This window comes from Cupressus sempervirens, chromosome 7 (genome assembly GCF_028749045.1).
Source record: "Cupressus sempervirens isolate cs-2001-9-10 chromosome 7, ASM2874904v1, whole genome shotgun sequence".
NCBI classification, from domain to species: Eukaryota; Viridiplantae; Streptophyta; class Pinopsida; order Cupressales; family Cupressaceae; genus Cupressus; species Cupressus sempervirens.
Window position 1 is genome coordinate 15,162,648 of NC_143124.1, and position 19,837 is coordinate 15,182,484.

A 19,837-nucleotide genomic window follows, 5' to 3' on the forward strand; every position below is an offset into this window, starting at 1 on the left:
GTGGCATTTTCTAATCATGAACGCCCATTAGAAACAAAGTGCATAAATAAATAATATCAAATTTGTTGATTTCTATTGAGTTTGAATTTGCATAATTTGTGTTGAGTGTTGGAATTCTTTAGAACAACTGGGGCTGGGGTTTGAATAAGATATCCAAGGTTTAGATGTACAAATAAAACTTTTCAATGCTTCGTAGACCCATATCCATAAAAACTTGATATGCATGCATCCATTAGATCATACAATTCTTAAACATTGTAGGTTATTGTCCTAGGTCAAAACAACTTTGCAAAAATGTAAACATGAAACATAATAGATTCAATAACATATTGGACACAAAGATTTTATGTGGAAACCCAGTTTGGAAAAAACCACCTATAACATGCTACTAATTCTCACTCTTTTGAAGTGTTGTCCTGTGAAAGGCCAACCCTATTAAGGTTATAATACACATTGTTAAATGTGACCCGGTTAAAGGATTTCAATCACCTTGTTCAGAGTTAGCCTTGTTAGAGAACTTTAGACCATTCCATTAGAATGTCACCTAGTTAAAGGATTTACAAATGACTGTTAGGTCAACCTTAATCCAAAGGATTTACCCTAGATTGATACAATGATTAGAAAGTAGTAGTAAGGCTTGATCTAATAACAAATTATAACTCACTTGTAGATTATAGAACTCTATTTTAGTCCTCCATTCTACATGGCATTCACACACTTCAGCTCTGATAGCTTGTTCACCCTTCAAGAATTCATACTCTTAAGCCTTCTTACTTTGCATGCCAATTGTAGTCTCTTCTATTCTACCACTGAATGAAGCAATACTCTAGACTCCTTGTCTTCCTTAGGTTCTTGCACATGATAAAAAAAATTTCTAACCAACTCTCTATATAAATAGAGAATTAAGATCTTTTTCCACTTAACCAAAATTGTCCATTTTAGGGTTAGGTAAGATTAGGTAGGATATAATGAATCTACCCACTTTTCCATTTAGTTCCTCTAGAAACTTCTTACTCAATCTTCTTTGAATTTTCCACAAAATTGTTTACCTTGAAATTTGTGCCACTAGCTCATCATATTTATCTTCCACACGCTTCACACAATTCAAGAAAACAAAATAGTTAGCTTAGATCTTTGAAATCTTCTCTCTCAGTACTTATATCTCCCTCTTTCTAATTTTTAGGTATCTATCTCTGTCTACTCTAATCTTATATCTCCCTTAGTAGTTTCTCCCTCTTACTAGGTAGATGCGGTTTTTTAGTTTTATATCTTCCTTTTTGACAACAATGGAAAATACTTGTCATCTTTCTTTACAAATATAACCAATTTCAAATTTTCCCTCTGTCACCTATCATGTGACTATAAATCTTCTAATTCAACTCCTTCTTTACTTTAGGCAGCTCCTAAAGTAATATCCACTACATCAAGTTGTAAGATACAACATTCAACTCAATTGATGCAGGGTACTACTTATGTTTCTTAAGTATCTTTGGATAGGGGTATCACCTCTAGTTTACCTCTTAGATACTCATGAGCATCCTTAGGTAATGCTTTTGTAAAGATATTAGCTATATGCTCTTTTGTATTCACATATGCCATCCTCACTTCTTTTTCTTGAACTAACTCTCTCAAGTAATGATAGTTGATTGAAATGTGCATAGTCTTTGTGTGCATTATAGGATTCTTTGATATGTTTATAGCACTTGTATTATCACAATAAAGTACCACAGGTTCAATGATTTCCTCCGTCATATCTTTTAGTAGTTGTTTGATGCATACAATTTTTGTAAAATTTACTATAGTAGCCACATATTCAGCTTCATCAATAGATTGAGATATGCAATTTTGTTTCTTGTTGGTCTAGATGACTAGCCTATTTCCTAAGAAAAATTCTCCAGATCACTTGTGCTCTTTCTATCATCAATGTTTCTAGCCCAATCAACATCTATGTAGGCTCTCAAATCAAATTTTTCATTTTTCTTGTAGTATAGACCATAATCTTCTATTCCTTTTAGATATCTCATTATTCTCTTAACAACCATCAAATGGTTCTCCTTAGGATTAGCAGAGAATCTTGCAATAATCCCAACACGTAATGCAATTTTAGGTCTGCTATATACTACATATTGCAATTTTTCAATCATAAACCTATAAAATGTTTGATTTACATCAGTTGAATCATCATTCTTTGAAAACTTGTGTCCTATCACCATAGGTGTGCTAACTAGTTTGGAATCTTCCAATCTAGAAATTTTCAATATTTTCTTAACATACTTTGACTAAGTGATTTATATACCATATTTCATCTAATATACTTGCAAACCAACAAATAACTTGATCTCTTCAAACATAGACATCTCAAATTCTTTCTTCATTTCATTTGCAAATGCCTTACACAATCCATCTTGACTTCTAAATATGATATCATCAACAAAAATTTCAGCTAGTAAAATACCTTTACCTCCTTCTATCTTTAAGTATAGATTTTTGTTATCAATAGTCTTCTCAAAACCAAATTTCACAAGATAATTGTGAAGCCTTTCATACCATACTCTTGGGACTTTCTTTAAACCATATAAAGCTTTGTGTAGTCTACATACCATGTTCTTGTTGTTAGCATCAATGAATCCTTCTGGTTGTTCTATATAAACCTCTTCTTCTAATATGTCATTCAGAAATATTGACTTCACATCCATTTGATAAACTTTGGAACCTTTGTATGTAGAGTAAGCAAGTAGAGTTCTTACTACTTCCAATCTTGCAACAAGGGTAAATTTTTCTCCATAGTATATTCCTTCTTTCTATGCATACCCCTTGTAGACTAATCTTTCCTTATTCCTTATGACTTCACCATTTTCATCTAACCTTTTTGTGTACACCCACTTGGTTCCAATCACATTTTTTTTCCTCTAGTCTCAAAACTAGAGTCCATGTCTTGTTGTTCTCAATATGCTCAATCTCTTCTTTCATGACTTTACTCTAGTCCTCATTTTCTATGGCATCTTTCACTATCCTAGGCTCATGCATGTTCAAAAAACATGTATCATTTCTCAACCTAATTCTTGTCATTGGTCTAGCATCTTTATCTCTAATAATTTTTTTAGCAGGGTGATGTCTCTTGACATATTTTGACAATATTGCTTTTCCTCTACTTTCCTCATTAGGTCTCTCAACTTCTAAATCACTATGCACTTCTCTATTAGGAAATTCAACATTTCTTTCATGTACACTTATCTCAAAATCAAAATGTGCCTCAGCTTCTGTCTACAACTCAGCTCTTAACTATAGCTTGGATCCTGAATGCAACTTAAGATTCATTGTATGTGACTTGATAGTCACTGAAACTTGTTGTTGATTTGTAACTTAATTTACAACATCTTTATCAATAAGCATACCTTCATAAAAGTGTACAAAATATTTTTACTCCTCTGGTTCCTTCATAGATTCATCTTCATGTACCTCTATATATTCATCAAACTTCACATTTGCACTTTCCACAACTTTGTTAGTGTTAGTATTTAAATTGTTAGAGTTTTAGGTGACTCTACAACACCCCCAGGATCAAATGAAATACCAAGATTACTTCCACAAGAGATTGGCAAGACATTTGCATGAAGATGAAAGAATTATATTATTGATAATGGACTTGATTGAAATCAAATTGATTGATTTGAAATGTACATAATAGGCCTCCTTATATAGGAGAGGTGATAAGAGACAATGATAAGGAGAAGATAAGCTATCACCCACACAAGGTGGAATCACATGTCCACAAAAGGTGGATCATCCTCTATTATGCAATGAAGTATGTGTGATGATGAGGATGATAATGTGATAAGTGCACTAAAGGTGGAATAGATAAAAACTATGACAACCTAGAGCAGAATTCTCCTACACCATGTGTTTAATTGAGGTGCAGACTCCTAAGTGTCTCAATAACAAACTACTATGCAATGCATTATCCTAAGTAATCTTAAGTAAGTGTAATTAGTGAATATTTAATTACACCAAAACCCCCCCTTAAGTGCATCTTAGGGGAATGTACTTAAAATTACAATGCAAGATGGGTCTAGGCTCCTAGGCCATTTTAGGTATCGATGTACAATATGCAATGCAATACGTGAAATGTAATCTATCATAAAGTAGAGAAATAAAGAAAACATCATGGGAAAAACCCTCCTCCAAAAAGAGATATGAAAACAACATGCATGGATGGATGGAGTACTCAAGACCTCCTAAAAATTGAATACATCATGTATATACAAAGAATGATCCCCAATAGGAAGGAAATAAGGATACATGATGTCCCCACCATAATGAAGAAGTTCCAATATAGATGAAGAGTACCTACAAGCAAAATATAATCCAATGCCCACAAGAAACATGTATCTCCTTAGGAAGAGATAAATACATCAAAATTTGAAGAAGCCACTCCATGTAAAAAGTGAGGAAGGAGGAAGAAGGTCTCCATGTATGCATCTTTGAAGAATAAATAGGTATCTCCAAGCTCGAAGATTTTGTCACACCATCAAGTTGACCTATGAGATGTGAAAAAACAAGAGAACATGAATAGTCAGGAAATCCAATCTCCAAAGAAGGTGAAGAAGTATCTCCAAGAGAAACTCCCTCAAATGTATTAACCAAATCTACATTATGAGACTCATCTAGAAGAGCATCCAAGAATTCATTGCACACTACAAGATCTAAAGCATAAAGATCATCCTGCTGAATAGTAGAACTCATGTTTGAAGAAGCAGGAGTTGGAGGAGTAGGAAGTTCAACAAATGTCACAAGAAAAAAAATGATTCAAGTGTCTAATGTTCTCCTCACATGAATTATTCATCCTTTATAAAGGTTTAGGTACATCATGAATATCATCATCATTATCAACAAAATGTGCAAAATAATACAAGCATGATATATGATCAACAACTCCCATAGCTATGACATCTCTAGTCTCCATATCCCTAATATAGACATAATAAGGAGTGAACTCAACAATTTTACCTTGTGCCCATGAGTAATTTGGTAAATGGAAAGAATATTAGTGGTCAAGGATGGTACACAAAGAACATCATTAAATGTACCCTATCCCATAAGAATAGAACCTTTCCCACAAACCTTCATGTATGTATTATTACCCATCAATATAGGTGGAGAAGTACAAGGCTCAATAGAAGAAAATATATCCATAGAAGATGCCATATGATGTGATGCACTTGAATCAAGAAGCCATTTACCTTGCTCAAGATGTGTGGAAGAAATGAGTGCTTTTCCTTTGCCTTTGAATGATGATGTAGATGTAGCAGCTACCTAATATTGAGAAGAAGGAGAAGACACTGATGAGGGAAACTAGATATTTTTCCTTTGAAGAATGTGAGTGAGCTCGTCAATCTTCTGATGGAAACATTTATGCTCATCATGTCCTAACTTTTTGCAATAAGCACATTTATTTCTCTTTCTTCTAGATGATTCCTCTCTTGAAGAGGACTTGGATTCAATGTTATGTTGTGAAGGAGATTTTTCACCTTTTTCATGTTGCTTAGGATCCTTGTGTTGTTTGTTTCCCTATCCTTTGGGAGCCTCTAGAGAGGAGTCATTTGCAACCAAGGCTTGATTCTTTGAAGGCTTCAATTGACCCATGTGTGCTAACATTGCTTGTTCCCTTGTGAGCTGAGTTACAAATTCATCAAGAGAAGGCATTTTGTATGCACTATCAAGAGCATCCATAGTAGCATAGAATGTGGAAACAAAGATTTAATATTCAAGGCCTAGCTTGGAAAGAATAAATAATATCAATTGCTCATCATTTGTTGTAATGCCACAATTAGAAAGATCCAATCTAATGGAATTGAACTTAGAGAAAAATTCTTGAATATTGTCAAAATCACATGGACTTAGACCTATAAGCTCATTCTCTAATTTGAATTTTCTTATTCTATTAATTTTACCAAAGATTCTTTCCAATGTTGTCGAGGCATCATGATGATGTGTGCAGGATGCAATATGATATAACAAATCATTGGATATGGTAGATCTAAGAGAGCCAAGTGTTTTATCCCTTCTATCAAACCATTTCTTTCTTTTTACAACATTTGTAGCTGGTCCTAGATTCTGTCCAAGAATCATTCTAAGCAATCCAATACTCATCAATTGATTATAAACTATTTGTTTCCATTCATGATAGTTATATGGAGTAAGTAATGGAACTTTTGAAAAATCCATAATGAAATCAAATGATGACTGAAATAAACTAATAACTACTTAAAATTATTGACTCAATTAAGTAAATTGAAATCCCACTATTCACCAAGTGCAAATATAGCTAAAAAAGACCTATTTCTAAAAGTGATATGCCCACTATAAATCACTGAAATATGATTACAGATCTGGAAAGTAGAGGAAAAATATGCACTTTCAAAAAAAATTACACTTGAAAACGATGCCGAATGTGCCCAAACAAAGCCTTGAAAGTTTAAAAAAATTGGGATTTGCAATTTTCAGAAAACTTCAGAGATAGAGATCCAAAATCACCTGCACCACTATGTAGATTGTGAAATTCTACCCCAAAACAAAAAAAAATTGCTTGGAAAAATGAGTTTGTATGAGGAAGATATCACTGTTTGAAAATTGCTTTTGAAATTATTTTTTCTGAATTGCCATCACCGCACTTTTGAAAAACAAATGGCTCTAGATGTGGCCTCAGATGTCCAATTTGGATGAAAAAAAAATTGATTTAGAGGTTTTTGAACCTCCTCTATATGATGCCAACCTCTAATTTGCACCAATAAGCTCCATTTTATGCTTGCAATAGAAGGTCACAAAATACGACTCTCGAAATCTTCTCCAAATTTTGATGTCCAAATTGCCAAATGCTGCACCAACAATGAGTCAAACCAAGATTGCACTACTTGAGAAGAAGTATTCACACCATGAGAGCTTTGATACCATGTTAGAGTTTTAGGTGACTCTACAATACCCCTAGAATCAAATGAAAGACCAAGTTAACTTCCACAAGAGATTGGCAAGACAATTGCATGAACATGCAAGAATGATATTATTGATAATGGACTTGATTGACATCCAATTGATTTATTTGAAATGTACATAATAGGCCTCCTTATATAGGAGAGGCAATAAGAGACAATGATAAGTAGAAGATAAGCTACCACCCACACAAGGTGGAATCAAATGTCCATGAAAGGTGGACCATCCTCCATTATGCAATGAAGTATGTGTGATGATGAGGATGATAATGTGATAAGTGCACTAAAGGTGGAATGAGATAACAACTATGACCACCTAGAGTAGAATTCTTCTACACCATGTGTTCAATTGATCTGCAAACTCCTAAGTGTCTCAATAACAAACTACTATGTAATGCATTATCCTAAGTAAGCTTAAATAAGTGCAATTAGTGAATGTTTAATTACACCAACATAAAAACATATGAGCTTTATTTCTTATGGAATAGCCAACGAATATACCTTCTTCACTTTTAGCATTTAATTTACCATTCTTGAAATCTTTAAGAATGTAGCACTTGCTTCCAAATGTCTTAAAATATTTTGCATTAGGTGAGTATACATACCATAATTCAAAAGGTGTTGAATGAGTACCTTTCTTGACTTGCACATGGTTGAAGGTATAGACAGTTGTACTTACAAATTCTCTCCAATATTTCAAAGCAACATTCATCTCCATCATGAGTGTCCTAGTACAATCCATTACATATTTGTTCCTCCTTTCAGCAATTCCATTTTGTAGAGGGGTCCTAGGTGTAGATGCCTATCTTTTGATTCCTCTATCATTATAGAACATCTCAAAATAATTTGATGTAAATTCTCAACCTATGTCAGATCTCAGACATTTTAGGCTTTTTCCTAGCTCCTTTTCAACTCTAGCTAAGTACCACTTGAAAATTTGGAAAGCATCAAATTTCTATTTCAGAAACATAACCTGTCATCATCCTAGAATAATCAACAAAAAATAGGATAATGTACTTGTCACCCTTGTATCTTTGCACATTAATTGGTCCACACAAGTAAGTATAAAAAAATCAAGAATTTCTTTAGAGGTGTGAGTCTTACTCTTAAAACTAGATTTTTTCATCTTGCCCAATTGACATTGTTTGCAAATTATATTGTCAAGTTTCTTCAATTTATACAAACCCCTAACTCTTTTCATGTTAATGATACTTTCTAAGTTATCAAAGTTAACGTGACATAACCTCTTGTTCCATAACCACACATCATCAAATTCTATAACAAGACAAGTAACATCATTTATATCAAGATAAAATAGATCATCTCTAGCCTAATCATCTTTCCCAATTAGTTTCCCATTAGTGTCATAGATCTTAGCTATCTTTTTCTTAGACTCAACTTTGCAACACTATTCAGCTATGACACACTCAAAAAATTATGGTTAAGTCCTTTAGCATAATAAGCATTGTCACACATGATGTTTTCTGTGAGTTTGATAGATCCTTTTCCTTTTATCAGACAAGGTGCATCATTACCAAACCTTATATTATTTCCATCATAATAATTCAGGGTAATGAACTTACTTTTATCTTCAATCATGTGATGTGAACACCCACTATCAATGATCCATCTATCACTCTTGTTCACATAAGACACTAATGCAGTTGTCTCATCCTCATCAAAATCATCCTTCATTGCAACACACACTACTTCATCATCATGGTTATCAGATCCATCTTTGGTTTCCTCTTTTGCAATGTAGCAAGACTTCTTGCCTTTGTCTTTGTAATAGTTTTTGTCCTCATCCCTTTTACTTATGTATATCTATCTCCACCTCTATTGTTCTTCTTCTTTGGACAACTAGCAGCAATATGACCAACCTTGTTGCAATTAAAACACATGATAGATAACTTACCTTTGAATTTTCCTTTGCCTCTATGAAATCTCCTTGCTAGTAGAATTAGAATTACTTAGAATAACTAAGAGGGGGAGGCGAATCAGTTATTCAAGGTCTAAATGCCCTAATAATACTTTTTCACCAATTATAGTGAGCCCATTAAACTATTCATCCATCCAAGCTTAAATCAACCATCTTAGCAAGTTACAGCAAATCAACATGCAGGAATAAAACATGCAAGATCAACACATGACACATTGATTTACGTGGAAACCCAATTTGGGAAAAACCACCAGTAACATGCTACTCAATTCTCACTCTTCTGAAGTGATGCCCTGTTAAAGGTCTGCCCTGTTAAAGGCTTACAACACACTATTAAATGTGATCTTGTTAGAGGATTTCACCATACTGTTAGGAATGGGCCTGGTCAAAGGACTTTGGAACATTCACTTGGAACGTCACCTTGTTAAAGGATTTACAACATGGCTATTAAACCAACTTAAGTCCATAGGATTTATACTAACTGTTACAATTTCTAAAGAGTAATAATAATGGCTTTTGATCTAATACAACTTACAACATATTTTGCAAATTATAGATCACACTTCAGTTCAATCCTTTGCTTGTCTTTAATCACTATGGCTCTGACAACTTGTCTTCTTCTCAAGCTTTGTCTCCTTGAGTCTTCTTACTCATCATACCAATGCAATCATATCTATGGTCATCTTATCAAAACTAAGTATCTATGCTCTCTTTCTCCTTAGTACCTGCTTCAGCACTTCATGCTTTCATGCTTGACCAAACTTTGCTTCGTGACCCTATGACTCCTTAAATAGAAATTCGGAATACCTTTCCTGCTCGATTATCCCTCTCTAATTTTAGGGTTTCAATTATTAGGTAGGATACAATGTATCTGTCCCATATCTTGCTCTTATCTAGAAAATTTTTCTAGAATCCAGTTGTATTCGCCAAAAGCATTTTACATAGTGTTCTATGCCACCAGCTCATCATTCTTATCTTCTATCTGATTCACAAAATTCTAGATAACTACCATGTTGGCTCAAATCTGGTGAATCTTCAACTTTTCAAAATAATGCAACAACTCAGTATTATTGGTTTATTGATGCTCAACTTCTTTTGTGTTACTCGGCACTTGTATCATGCTCAGCACCTAATCTTCACTCGGCACCTGAATGTTTCTCAGCACTTGAAGATCACTCGGCACTTAATCTTCACTCAGCACCTGATCTTCACTCAGCTTCTAAAGGCTACTTAGCATCTACTAAAATTAAACTTTGCTCAGCTTCAACTAAGAATCTATTCGGCACTAACTAGCTTGCTCGGCTCTCTCTAATGAACTTAGTTAGGCTTTACAAATGACTTAGCTAAACCTTACATCTTTGATGTGTTTTAGTGTGTCCATTCTCTATGTCTTAGAGTATGACATCAATACACTATTTCATCAATGGCTTAGCTGATCCTTATACTTCATTATAACATCATAACTTCAACCTTTCTCTAGGTGCTCTAGTTACATCTTATTGATTGCCTCCTCCTTGTCAATCAACCAATTGATAGTGTTTCGATCACTAAAGCAATTTTCATTCCTGCAAGTAGCAAGTTTGACATCAATGACAAAATAATGATTGAAAACATTCTTTACTAGTTCCATTACTTTGCATTCATGATCTTTTCAATCATTTCCAACAAGTAGTGCTTCAAGCTATTCTACATCCTCCTCATCTATATCACTATCACTAGAAACATATTTTAACTTTTTCTTCTTCTCCTTAGGTTCTTTTAATGAAAATTTAGCTTTGAAGGTAGATTCAACATTCTCAAGTTAGAAATTATCAAAATCAGAGATCTTAATGGTAGTGAGCCTACCTACCAGACCTTTAATAGTCAAATTAGACATCTTAATTCTTGTATGGTAGAAGCTATAACAGAATAGATGGGAAAAAATATTCTAAACACTTTCTTAATACAGTCTCTTATATCATTAACAAAATGTTTTATTCTAGAGCAATATTGAGAAACATTCTCACCTTCTTGCATCCTCATGTCATTGAACTTATCTCTAGAACTTTCAAATTTGGCTCTTAAAAAATTTGCATCACCTCCATAAATGGTGTGAAGAGCATCCCACATCTTCTTTGCAGTATCACAACCCTTTATGTCATCAAACTCATAATAACTTAGGGTAGAGACAACCTCCAACATTGCTTGATTGTGTTCTTTCTTCTTCTTTTAGATCATCAACAATTAGGGCTCTAATAGGGTTGACATGTTCAATGGTGATGATAGATTGTGCATGGTCTCCAAGACCTCCTCGGTTTAGCTTCATTAGACTTTTCCATGCAGAGAAGTTCTCCTTATTAAGCTTGGGTACCTCTCTTTTTGACATATTGATCTTTTGCTTATAGTACCTTCAAAATAGTCCTCTTAAGCACAATGGATCTGATACCAATTGTTGGAATTATTTAGAACAATTGAGAGGGGGGTGTGAATTAATTATCCAATGTCTAGATTTACAAAAAAAACTTTTCAATGCTTAGTAGACTCATATCAATAAAACCTTAATATGAATGCATCCATTAGATCATACAATACTTAAACTTTGTAGGTTACTTTCCTAGGTCAAAAAAACTTTGCAAAAATATAAACATGAAACATAACATATTCAATAACACATTTGACACAAGGATTTTATGTGGAAACCCAATTTGGTAAAAACCACCAATAACATGCTACTAATTCTCACTCTTCTAAACTAATGCCTTATGAAAGGCCAACCTCATTAAAGGTTATAATACACATTATTAAATGTGACCTAGTTAAAGGATTTCAATCACCCTGTTGGGAGTGAGCCTTGTTAGAGGACTTTAGACCATTCCATTAGAATGTCACCCAATTAAAGGATTTACAAATGACTATTAGGTCAACCTTAATCCAAAGGATTTACCCTAGATTGATACAATGATTAGAAAGTAATAGTAAGGCTCGATCTAATAACAAATTATGCATATTACAAATCTTTGTTTTAGTCCTCCATTCTTCTTGGCATTCACACACTTTAGCTCTAGTAGCTTGTTCACCCTTTGAGCATTCATACTCTTAAGCCTTCTTGCTTTTCATGCCAATTGTAGTCTCTTTTGTTCCGCTACTAAATGACGCAATACCCTAGACTCCTTGTCTTCCTTAGGTTCTCACACATGATAACCTTTTCTTTTGACCAGCTCTCTCTATAAATAGAGAATCAAGATCTTTTGCTACTTTACCACAATCATCCATTTTAGGATTGTGTTAGATTAGGTAGGATACAATGAATCTATCCACTTTTCCATTTGGTTCCTCTAGAAACTTCTTCCTTAATATTCCTTGAATTCACCACAAAATGGTTTACCTTGAATTCTATGCCACCAACTTATCATAGTTATATTCCACACACTTGACAAAATTCAAGAAAATAAAATAGTCAGGCCAGATATGTCAAATCTTTGATTTAACATAAATGATAACTTTCAAACCAAAAAGCAATTGTCTCACCAGCACGTAGTATGTTTGACATCATTGACAAAATAATGATTGTTCCATTATAGGTTCTTCACTTCAAAAACAATCTCATATCAACATTGACCTAGGATTCAATGTGAACCATGCAACTTACTACTTTAAATAGATGCTTTGTTGTAATATATTATATAGTTATTTGATTTTTAATATATTTTTTGAATTATATATCAATTGATCAAAAATCATAGTACAAAAAGGAGTAGAGAGGCAAACCTCAATCCACCAAGTTAAGATCAAAAAGTTAAGTACAAAATAGGGCATATCACCAAATAAATAGTTTTAAGAGAGCATAAGAATAAAAAAGAAAGCCAAGGATAGTCACTATAGAACATCATCATAGTCTTCCACCCAGGGGGTCCATCCTTGGTCCCCTTCCATCCACACAACTTTCTTCATTTACAATATGTGAGCAAATAGTTCTATATTATCAAAGTAGGGTCATCTACTTTCCCTAATTTCCTTAAGCAATCTTTTAAGAGCTTCATCAAAAGTGGCCTGATTGTCAACAATTTTGTCCCATTCTAGACCATTCTTCATCTCATAAATAAACATCATGGCATGCCTATCTTGGAGAAATCTTTTCAAATTCTCCCTTTCTAACCACATAACACAACACACTTGTGAATTTTTTTTAAAATGTATGAGTTTCAAAAGAAACATAGTAAGAGTTCTGCCATTGCCTTGGAATTTTTCCTCATTTCTATATTTCTAGATAAATAATAGGATGTGAGAAAAGCTTCCATTTGAAGAATAAAATTTTGGGAGGAATAGGAGATTTCTAGAATTTCTCCAAGATTTTTTACCATTCAGGAGGGCTAGAACTCACAGACCATAAAGAATTGAGGTGAAGAAAAATTGAGGAGTCTTAATTGAGAACTTTATAAATATCTTTGCTTTTGACTTTAGGAAGGAGGGAACCATCATCCCAATGGAAGGAGCCTATATCTATGGGAATCAACATCACATCTATGGGGAAGATTAAGGAGGACACAAGTATTCTTAATCATGTTGAAGGTCTGTTTGTGAGAGGTAGAGAGATCAAAGATGTTACTAATATCTTGCAAGGTCATAAGGTTGTCATTCTCCATTATGTCCATAAAGCACTTAATTCCTTTGTTGTGTCGAATCCTAGCAGAACAGCCTTGGGTTAAGGCAAGAGGTTTCCCATTATGCTGAAAGTTCCACGAGATAGAAGGTTCACCATGAATTGAGTTATTGTTAGCAAACTTAGAGTTATATATGAATCCACACACATGTTCCCATGCCTTCTAGATAGATTTAAAAACCATAGAACCTTGGATAAAAATAGGAAAGGATCCAACAAGTAGATCAGAAAAGGGGAGCTTTTTCCAAGAGCTCACATGCTTGGGGGCACCAGTCTAGATGTTATTCCTAAATAAAATCTTCCAGGGTTCCTAACCATCAAGATCTTGGAAAATCCACTTAGCAACAAGGGAAATCACTTACTGCCTAAGATCTTTCAGACCCAAGCCACCCATCTTCTTATCAACATGGCATCAAGTCCATTTAATAGCATGAGACTTCCTTTTACCTTTTCCATCAGACGAAAGGAATCTCCTAATAGCCTTCTAAATTTAAAACACTTGGTAGTTACTAAACATCCAAATAGAGGAATAATAGATAGTGTAAGAAGAAAGGAATTTTTGATAGACCTACACTCTTCCTGCAAGTGATAACACTCTATTATCCCATTTATAGAGCTTCTTATTAATTCTCTCCTTAATCCAAATCCACATATCTTTAAGGGAGGGAGAGATGGAAAAAGGTATACCCAAGTATCACACAATTTTATGAGGACCACCCTAGGAATATCCAATTTGAAGAAGCTAGTCTGGGGGTTCCTCATGCCAGCCAAGTAGGATCGATTTAGATTTGGAAATGCAAGCATTCAAAGCTTTCCAAAGATTTCAAGTTTCTGATTAAGACATTGAATATTGAGATAGGAAAGTTCAAGAAAGAGTGAAGTATCATTTGCAAATTGAATATTAAGTAGTTCAAATTCATCAGGTAGAGTGATTCCTTAAACTTTAGGAGATAGAGAATCATCTTTGAGAAGGTAGAATAGAGCATTAGAAGCAATCACAAAGAGGGTAGGGGCAAGAGGACATCCTTGTCTAATGGACCAAGAAAGGGGGATAGGGTGGGAAAGATTTCCATTAACTTTAATAAGGGAAAAAGAATCTTTAAGGAGGACTTGAACATATCTAGAGAATTCATCCAGGAAGCCAAATGCTTGGAGAATGGAAACAATGAAATCCCACTCAACTCTATCATAAGCTTTTTCAAAATCTAGGAGAAACATGGTAGAATTCTGGTTGCAGGACTTGGCCCATTCCATAGACTCCCAGCAAGTAATAAGGTTTTCTATAATTATCTTCCCTTACTAAAACCATTCTGTGTGGAGCATATAAAATTGGGAAGAATGTTCACAAGCCGAGAGGCAAGGGTTTTAGCTAGGATTTTATAAGAGACATTGAGAAGTGTAATAGGGCACCAGTTTTTAATAAGAGATTTATCCCCATATTTAGGAATAAGTTTAATAATTCCCATATTGATGGACTTCCCAAGGGCGCCCAAATCATAGGCATCAGAATAAAGGTGAAAGAGGTCCTTAGCAATAGTCTATATTGGCCTTATAAAATTCAGTAGGAAGGTCATCAGGGCTAGGAGCTTTATTATCTTTGAGAGTAGATATAGCATCAGTAATTTCTTGGAGGCAGATCCTGGCCTTAAGTAGAAAGGCATCTTCTGTAGATATCCTCCTAGGAATAATAGCCTTACACTTATTCCTAATATCCCTAGAAAAATCATTATCTTCTGAAGTGAAAAGAGATTTGTAGAAATTTTCAAAAGTAGTAGTAATGTCATTAATATCTATAAGTTCCTGATCACCAACCACAATCCTATCAATCTTTTCCCTACTCTATTTCTATTTCAAGAGATTGAAGAAAATTCTTGATTCTTTATCACCATGTTTTAGCCAATGGTAATGAGCTCTAATAGAGGCCCCCCTAATTTTAACATGTTGATGTTTTCTTAGGGAGTCCCTAGCAATTGAGACACATTCAATATGCACATCAGAGGTGGGATTCACGTGGGTATCTTTTATAGCATTCTAAAGATGTTCATTAAGAATGTTCTCTATCCTTCTATAATCCTTAGCCTTCTTCTGCCCTAAGGTTTGAAGAATTTTCTTCCAAGAGGAAACATTCATGTTCCATCGATCGATTTGAGAGGGGAATTAAGTGAAGAGGTTAAAAGATCTAGTCATTTTTATGGTGATGAGAGCATCCTAGTCTTTTGACAGGGAAGCATTGAGAATAAAATTCTTATTATACAGATTGCTAGAGTCAGTAGAGTTTCTAATGCTAATATAAGCAATAATGGGGAGGTGATCAGAAAGAGTTGATGGTGAAGCAAGAACTAGAGAGTTTTGTTGATTAGGAGAGAAGGAGAAAAAATCAGAATTAACATAAAAATAGTCAAGTCTAGAATAAATCTAGTTAATTCCTTGTAAATCCACCCAGCAACAAATTTTTATTTTTATTTTGGACTGATTTATTCATTTGCCACTTGTCCAAATATGATAAAATGACATTTGATTTAGTGAAAAATCTTTAAAAGCTTAATGTCATAAAAATCAAAGAAAATCTATCAAGGAAGGTGAAGAGAAATGGTTTGAAGATTTAGTTAGGGAAACTGAAAACCCATGGGAAGTGAAAAGATAAATAAGCCAACAACAGCAAGACAAAGTTTTTTCATCTTTTCTTTGGGAGGCTATAAATTGTGGGCTACAGCAAAGGGAGAAGTTTTTAGAGTTATTCCATTTTCTTGTGAAGGCTATAGGGGGCAGAGCAAGTTTCCATTTTCCTATTTTGAACTATGTGTTAGCAATAGGAGAATTTTGATTTGTTACAGCTTTCTTTAATGGTGATTGTAATTGCAAATGCATAATAAGGTCTCTACATCTTTTATGCTTTGGGAAGGGAGACTTGAAAGTTGATTTTATGTCAAAACTTTGAGTTTGAGTGATCCTCTTTCCACTAATTGTAAACTTTGTGTCACTTTAGTTTTCTCTAAATGTGCTTTTACCATCATTGTTTCTTCTATGCATTCTCTATTTTTGCACTTTCTCAAGAAGATGAAAAATGTATTTCTTGATTTCATCCTTTGTAGCATGTCAAGGTGAATGAACTTTGTGTCATTTACCATTTATTTTCTTTTAGTTGTTTAGTTTTCCCGCATCTGCTTTGTGTTTACAAGTAGATGTTTGAAATCCTTTTGTGCTTTCTAGTTAAAAGCACCCATAATCAATTCGTTGTATATCTTACACGAGGAGCTATACCTGATAAAATTTAGAAGAAGGTTATCAATCCAATGATAACCTGTCCAACTTTTGGTGCTGATTTGTCCTCTCACTTGGGCATTCAGGGTCATATTGGCACACATTTTCTTGGAGGACAATTTGTTCACTAACAACTATCAAATCAATAGTTACAAATAGTTGCCTTTTTGTTAAGTTTTTGGTTTGAATTTCCATACTTGTAACTACATTGGGTTGTTCTTCTTTCTCTTTTGTTGAATTTAGTGTATCAGTTATTTGCAATTCATTTGGATCTGCACCATCTTCATCAATTTCCTCAAAAATCAACTGGTTGGATTAGGAAAGATCTAGCATCCACCTGTTAAAAAGTGAATCATTTGGCTAGTTAAAATTCAAAATTTCTTGTTTCTTGCTTAATATTTCTTCTCCCAACTTCTCAATTTCAACAAAATTCTTTTTAAAAGAATTTAAAAATATCTAAACTTGAACAACTTCTTCAATTGTTTTGGAAAACCATATGTGGCCCTTTTCATTAATGACATTACTTAATTTGATGCACATTAATTCATCCAACTCCTTTTCCCATTCTTATTTAGCCTTGAGTGCATGAGAGAAAAGCTCAAAACTTTCACTAAGATATTTTAAGAAATAATTTATGACTCTCCTTTGTAGTGCAACTCTCTTGTTGTCATAATCAAAGACGTCATTGGTCATGTCAAAAGTCTTCTCTATCTTCTCACAAGAAAGACCAATGACTGAACAACATAAAATTGTGACATCACTATCCCTATTGTTCTATTTTTTGACAGTTAGCTTCAAGGTGGCTTCATTTTTCTTCATCTCATTCCATACATTCATTAATCTTAACAATTGATCATAAAATATAAGCCATTCTATCCTATCTACTAGGTATATAAAGGAGTCTCTCAATTTATTTTCATATTAGACACCAAGCTCCACATGTAATGACCATATTCTATTCCTTTCTTCTTCAAGCTTTTTAGTTGTACATGCTTGGAGTCCCTATGGAGTATATGGTATCTTTATAAGGGGACTATTGAAAATTACAATTGGAGGATGGAAAGGATAAGTAATCCTTGGCTAACTATATTCTTCTCCTATTTTCCTTTTCCCCAATTGTTTCTTTGTTTGAGAAATTGTTCCTTCCAACTGGTGTATTATGTTCCCTCTTTCTTCATATGTTTCTAGAACCATTTCAAATCTATAATTTAACTCAAGCAACTTATTTTTTTCCTTGGCAGTAACCAACACTCCAAAATCTACCATTTCTTTGGTCATTCTGGCAACTCTATCACTATCCACCTCATCTAATCTATAAACCATGAGGTTGCATGTATGTTCAACATCTAAGAACTCTCGCATCCTAGTCTAGTCTTTTTTTTTAATAGACCATATTACTAGGGCTTGATGGTCATCATTGTATTTCAACCCCTTACGGACTTGTAAGACTTCATTTTTAGTTTTGAATTGGGTGTCTTTTTCTTTCCTTACAGTGTCAAAAATCATAGCATTTGCAATATCCAATTCAAGTAATATCAAGACTATTGAATCCTTTAGTAACTATCTTCCCCCTTCAGGGGTTATTTGTGAAAATTAATCAACCAAACTAGCCTTGACTTCCGCCTCAATCTCAGAGTCCTACTTGGTAGGTTGCTCTATTTTAAGCCTTTGGCATTTCTCTCTAAAATTGTTTATACTCCTTCTCCATATGAACTGAATGAATGCTCTTGACTTTACAAAGCTTTCATCATTTATAAATTTCTTAGATGCCTATTCTACAATATGATCTATCTCTTTGCCTTTGTAATTTCCTACAGTGAGGGCTAATGTTGGCATAGGGGGTTCCTCAGGAACTCCCTCTTCTATATCTACTATTGTAATTACAATGTCCTTCTGTCCTTTGATTTGTATTAGTTTTTCTCTTAAAGACATTTCATCATCTATTTGGAGTGGAGTTTGGGTGGGGGATTCTTCAACCCTAGAAGAGGATCCTTATTCCAATCTATATTTCTTGGGAGTAGGTGCAATAGGTGGGCTTTCAAAAATTTGTCTCTTGTAAAGAGGTACATGTTGTACAGTCTTTGCTACCACATACCCAACTTTTCTCTATAATGTATATTGGGCTAGGTTTATAATTGATCTATTAGCCAGCCCATTTTCTACCTCAATGGCTTTGTCTAGATAGGTTTGGGTCAAAATTTTGTTCTTTTCATTCAAAGTTTGCATGAACCCAAAAAAATTATCCATAAGAATATCTATCTTTGCACCCCAGTATTTTCTATCAGCAAGGGGATCATAATCTAGCTCAAAAGAATTTATGAAATCAAGAACCTTGCTATATACCTTCCACTTTTATTTTATAACTTCCTACTCTTGCAATGAAAACATATTCATAACTATATCTTTAGGAAAATATACAAGGTGCTTCCAAGCTTTGGCTTTTGTTCTTTCTTTGAATATTTCATAAAAACCCTTTGGGTCTATAAAGTGAGAATTGGATTGAGCCATTTGATATTTGTCTAAAAACTTTTCCTATATGCCTCCATCCCTTCTTCAAAAAAAAAATTATGTACCATGGTAATTTGAGGAAAGAATGTACCTTTCAATTTTCCTAATAATTCTCTCTCCTCCAATGATCCTATCTACCACAACAGCTCTACAATTCCTACCTTCAAAGGCACTTGGTAAGATAATAGGTGTGGTTTTCCAAGGAAACCATATATCCTGAATATAGTAGACACTACACATGTGATGATATCTCCCCAATTGTGACTTACCTTCAATTCTTTCACATGATCCTTTGGTATAATCAGTTCTAATAGTGTTTGAGGTATTCTAGGAATATTCCCAACCAGTAACATTCTAAGCTTGGAGGCAAAGTACCTATCAAATTTGACAAAACCAGTATCAGTCACCTACCATGTCATGTTTACACTCCACAATAGTATAGGAATGTTTTCTCCATCTCTCTCAAATTACAATTTCATTTCTTTAGAGAAAAAGGTAACTCCC